This window comes from Zalophus californianus, chromosome 10 (assembly GCF_009762305.2).
Source record: "Zalophus californianus isolate mZalCal1 chromosome 10, mZalCal1.pri.v2, whole genome shotgun sequence".
NCBI classification, from domain to species: domain Eukaryota; kingdom Metazoa; phylum Chordata; class Mammalia; order Carnivora; family Otariidae; genus Zalophus; species Zalophus californianus.
The window spans coordinates 90,030,171-90,035,818 of NC_045604.1; the positions used below are offsets into that span (position 1 = coordinate 90,030,171).

General features: G+C 44.9%; 1 non-coding gene across 1 annotated transcript; it reads right to left on the minus strand.

The window, feature by feature from the left end:
• Positions 1–372: 372 nt before the first annotated feature.
• On the minus strand, positions 373–572 carry LOC113933809. The gene has a single exon (XR_003523511.1). It is a non-coding gene; the product is annotated as a U2 spliceosomal RNA (small nuclear RNA).
• Between the last annotated feature and the right edge of the window lie 5,076 nt (positions 573–5,648).

The window sequence follows — 5,648 nt, forward strand, 5'->3', positions numbered from 1 at the left end:
TTCAGTTCATCTCTGAGTCACCTCTTAAAAAAAAAAAGACAAATGTAAGTAATGTTTTTTTGATTATAATAGTAATCCTCATCATTGTCTAGTGCGGAATCATGGAAATCTACCCACAAGAAAATAAATTCCCACCGAGACCAGCACTGTCATCCATAAACCCATCTGTCCCATCAAAATGAATAGCTAATGTTTCTCTAATTCTTACCCTGCTGCCGGAAACCAGGCTGAGCAGGTTTCATCATCAGCCCCATGTACAGATGGACAAACCGAGGCTGGGAATGTTCCATGGGAGAGCCCCAGTCTACACACTTGCGTTCTTCTGGGTCTGCGCCTGACATCATTAACAGCAACAGGGGTGTTTCCCTCTGTTCTTCATACGCTACATTTGGGGGTTTTTCATCCCTAATTATCATGAGCTCCTATCTCTCGTATTAGGAGCTTGAAAAGCAAAGATAAAGACTTGAATGGAAGATGTATGCCACAGGAAGCAAACTCAGAGACCTCTAGGGGCCAGGCCCAGTCCATAATTGTTACTACACTTGATCTTAGCCAAAAGGCCGAGAAGCGATGCACAGTCCATAATTGGTGACAGGGCCTCGGGGAAGTAGTTTTTCCCAGTCTACAGCTGAGCTTTTAATAACATGTTGGTGTTGGCAGTGTTTTACCATATGTAAGTTTGAATTGTTATGTCACCAAATCCATCGCTTTTTCCTCATTTTTCTTTTCTGGGTTTCCTTCTAGGCTTTGCAAGCCCTTCTTCCCTCCCAGGTCATAATGCTGCCCCCTCCTCTTGTCCTCCAGTTGTTTCATGGTTTTATTTTTCCTATGTAAAAATTGTAAAGCTAACCGACCTTTCTTCCCCACTGATTTTATTTATTTTTTTTAGATGTATTTATTTGAGAGAGCGAGCGAGCACGAGCAGGAAGGGCAGAGGGAGAGGGAGACACAATCCCAAGGAGACGCCCTGCCAAGCGCAGAGCCCAGTGTGGGGCCCCACATGGAGCTGGATCCCACCACCGCGAGACCGTGACCTGAGCTGAAACCGAGAGTCAGACGCTCAACTGACTGCGCCACCCAGGGGCCGCAAAAGCTAACCGATCTTTTAAAATATTTGAGGTGAGATTTTACTTTTCCTAAACAAAAAGTCAATGTCTCCATGCTTTTGTTAATGCATTTCACCACCAATCTGAAAAGCCATGTTTTTAAAGAAAAAAAAATTTCATTGTAGAAAATGTCAAATTATGCAAAGGTATTATGATGGTATCATGATTCCCCCAATACCTATCTCCAGACTTCAACACTTATCAATATAAGGCCACCTTTTAAAAAATTGTGGCAAGGGGAGCCTGGGTGGCTCAGTCGTTAAGCGTCTGCCTTCGGCTCAGGTCATGATCCCAGGGTCCGGGGATCGAGCCCCGCATCAGGCTCCCTGCTCCTGGGGAAGCCTGCTTCTTCTCCCTCTCCCTCTCCCCCTGCTTGTGTTCCCTCTCTCGCTGTGTGTGTCTCTCTCTCTCAAATAAATAAATAAATCTTAAAAAAAATAAAAATAAAAAAAATTGTGGCAAAATACACGTAACATAAAACCTAGCATCTTAACCACTCTGAAGTGTACTACAGTTCTGTCGTGTTAAGCGCCTCCATACTGTTGTGCAAACCGCCTCCCAGGAAGCTGTGTTTTTATATTTTACAGCCTTATGTATCTGGACTGGTTCTGGTTTCATTCATCTCTTTATTTAGAACTGTACTACCCACTGTACTGGCTTTGCTTATTGATTTTAGAAATTATAATATTTATAAAAAGGGACTCTTGAGTGGCTGAGTCGGTTGAATGTCCAACTCTTAGTTCCGGCTATGGTCATGGTCTCAGGATCCTGGGATTGAGCCCCATGTTGGGCTCCACGCTCAGTGCAGAGTCTGCTTGGGATTCTTTCTCTCCTCTCCCTCTGCCTCTCCCCATGCTCGTTCTCTCTTTCTAAAAATGAATAAATAAATCTTTTAAAAAATTATAAAAGTATGCCTCTTTGGGCACACAAATCTATAGATTTATATTATATATTCATATATATATATATATATATATATATATATATATATATTCATTCATGTGATCATCACCACAAGCAAAACACTTCCATCACCCTGGCAAACTCCCTCCGACTGCCCCTTTCTAGTCTTTCTTCTCCACTCACGAAGTGCCCACCGATCTGTTCATCAACATAGTTTTGTCTTTTTCAGAACATCATATACAGGGAATCATATAGTTAGGAAGTTCTTCAGATTGGCTTTAATCACTCAGTATACTTGTCTTTGAAATTCATCCAAGTTGTTGCATTTTTCATCAGTGCGTTCCCCACTGCTGCAGAGGATGTCCCCTCGGGGCTGTCCCTCACAGAGCTGCTGTACCACAGTTTTGTTTTGTTTTTTTTTAAAGATTTATTTATTTGACAGAGAGAGACACAGTGAGAGAGGGAACAGAAGCAGGGGGAGTGGGAGAGGGAGAAGCAGGCTCTCTGCGGAGCAGGGAGCCTGATGCCAGACTCGACCCCAGGACCCTGGGACCGTGACCTGAGCCGAAGGCAGACGCTTAACGACTGAGCCACCCAGGCGCCCTGTACCACAGTTTTAAGGGCTGTCACTTGAGAGTGGATTTTGATGTCTGCCTGGTAAGTTGCCTGCCCCCCAACATTGCTCTCGTTACATCGTTTTCCCAAAGTGTCTTGGCTGTTCTATATACTAATTCCTAGGTCTTCTGTGGTTTGGGTTGCTATTGTGAGCAATTCCTTCAGCCATCCCATTATCCAAACTGGAAAACTCAGAGATATCCCAGGAACAAACTTGAAAACTGTGCAAGACCTTTCTGAAGAAAACTGTAAACCTACACAGACAGATCTGAGGAAAGACTTTAATGCATGCTAAGACACATTTCTGGCTGTGAAGTCCCAACTATTGAAAAGGTATCTATCCTCTCCAAATTAATTGAGCTATTTTGTAGCCCTAACAGATTTCCATCTTTTTCATCACTATTTTCAAATTAATGACACAAAATAAGTAATTTTTAAAAATTGTGTTAACCTCCTACCTATCATGGTTCCCGTTCCTTTTCTCTTTCCAAAAGCTGCCTTTGTAGTTCCTCCTTTCAGCTTGGCCTCACTGTAATCTGAATATGTCTGGAGGATCCTGTGGCTGATCTTTAGAACAGCTGCATGTTCCAGAAGCGTTCTGTGGTAGGACAAAGTCACTCGGAAAGCCTGTACCCTTTCCTCCCATCTTGTGAAATACCCCGAAGTGGCAGGAAGGGGATTTTAATCATGCCACCACTGGATGCTCTCCAGTCCCGCACCTTGTTACCGCCCCTCCCCTCCCCATACCTTGCTTCCTTTCAATGTTGCACTATTAGCGTGGTTATAATAATGACATCAGCTATTGTAGTACTAGAAAGTAAGGGGGAGAGGAAGGAGCTAGATGGGACATACACAAAGACAGGATTTTTTCAAGTAGGTCAGAAAGAAGGAGTTTGCACACACATACACGCATGGTATTTTACTGACCTGTCCTTTCAAATAAACAGCTCTTCTGATTTTACTAATTCTGTTCTGTGTCCTTTCCTTTCCCCAACTTCTGTTTGTAATTTTGTACATTTTCTCCTTCTGCTTTTTTTTTTTTTGATTTTTGTTTTACTTTCCCTAATGTCTGGAGTTGAATGCATAGCTCACTTATTTTAAAATTGCTTGTTTATCAATAAAAGCATGTAAGGCTATGTGGCTTCCTCTGAACACCACCTTGGTGACATTCTCCAAAGCTGTGGATGGCTTCATGGGCATTCGGATGGCAAAGTCCCCTGTACTTAGAAAGCCACCTGGGGGGCACCTGGGGGGCTTAGTTGGTTGAGCACCCAACTCTTCTTTTTTAAGATTTTATTTATTTATTTTGGGGAGGGGGAAGAGGCAGAGCAAGAGGGAGAAAGTCTCAAGCACACAGAGCCCAACGTGGGGCTCGATCTCAGGACCCTGAGATCACGATGTGAGCTGAAACCAAGAGTCGGCTGCTTAACTGACTGCACCACCCAGGTGCCCCAATCCAACTCTTGATCTAAGGTCAAGTCTTGATCTCAGTGTCATGAGTTCAAGCCCTGCATTGGACTCCACGCTGGGTATGGAGCCTGGAGCCTACTTTAAAAAACAAAAAAGAGAAAGAAAACCATCTGGGTTACCTTGAGCCTGGAGGCCAGCTAGGGCCCTGCAGGCTGAGGCATGTCCCTCAAGTCCCCAGGGTGTTGTTCTGCCCCCCACCTTCAGGGAGATATGGGACCTGGACCCGCTTTGCAGGGACTTCCTCTTCTAATCCAAACACCTCTGATGAATGTCACAGGGACCAGCTATCAATGGGATGTTTCCTGTCCTTCCCAAAGCCTCTCTGAGCACCCACCCTCCCCCCAGAAAGCAAGTGGCAGGCCCTTTGGGCATTAATCCATTTACGGGGAGCTCAGGACTGGGGCAGATGGGTTGTGTGTGGCATTCCTTTCAACTTGGTCCAGACTGTCCAATATTTTTCAGAGTTTTATGTCATGAGACCTCTTTAAGTTCAACATAAATGGTAGAGGTTTTCCCCCCCCCCCCATACTATGAAGTTCTTTTGGTTGTGTATCTGGAAGCGTTTTTTTATCTGTGTTTTGATTTTAAAACATACATTCAGTCTCAGTAGGGACACTTAATGTGACAAAAACCTGACTCAAACTGGTTTAAGCCAGAAAAAGGGAAGTTACTGAAATTAACCAATATTCATAAATAGAGAATATTCCTATTTACATGTCCTGCTGGGTTAGAGGTGCTGATGTCCTCAGATCCTGGCTCTTTCTGGTGTGTCCTTTGTTCCAGTCCCCTCTTCCCCCAACACGCAGCTCCAGACCCGACTCATTCACCTGCCCGGTCTGGTGCAGCTCGTCCTGGACCGATCATGAAATGGAATCCTCTGCATGGGGTCATGGATGCGGGGCTGTTAGAACAGCCGGTGTTCCATATGTGGTTTATATATGCCTACCCTCTTCCTAAAACACCTCTCTGATCACGGCCAGACATCTTTAAATCTTACTGTCCACCTCGCAGGGTGAAAAAACTCTTCCCCCTTAGCCTGGCTCTCTTGAACGACATTGGCTCCCAGAGTGCTCCCTTTCTCCCACACCCTGTGTTCCAGCCACAGCAAACTACACCCCCTTTCCAAACAAATGTGTCCTTTTGCTTCTCTGCTTTGGACACGCTGTTCCTTTTGCTGGGAATACCCTCTTCCCCCGTACTCATTCTTTAGGATCCTAAGTCATGCCCGGGAATCCCGCGTAGTTTTTTCACCTTCCCCGTGGGCTCCTGCTGGCCTCTGCATTCACACTTCTCCAGAACCCAGACAGGAATGAATCGTGTGGGATAGCCACCCCTTTAAGACCTCAGCACTGGACCCCTGAGGGCTAAGGCTTTGCCTCACCAATTTCCACACAGTGTCTAGAGTGTAAATAGGTGTTCTGTAAATGTCTGTTGGCACAATGTGTGGATGTGGTCAACTGTCCATGCCCTTTTGATGATTTTATGTTTTTGTGCACTATAGGTTCCTATTTGTTTTCAGTACCTTCATCTCTTTGTTGGAGGGCTGCACTGAGG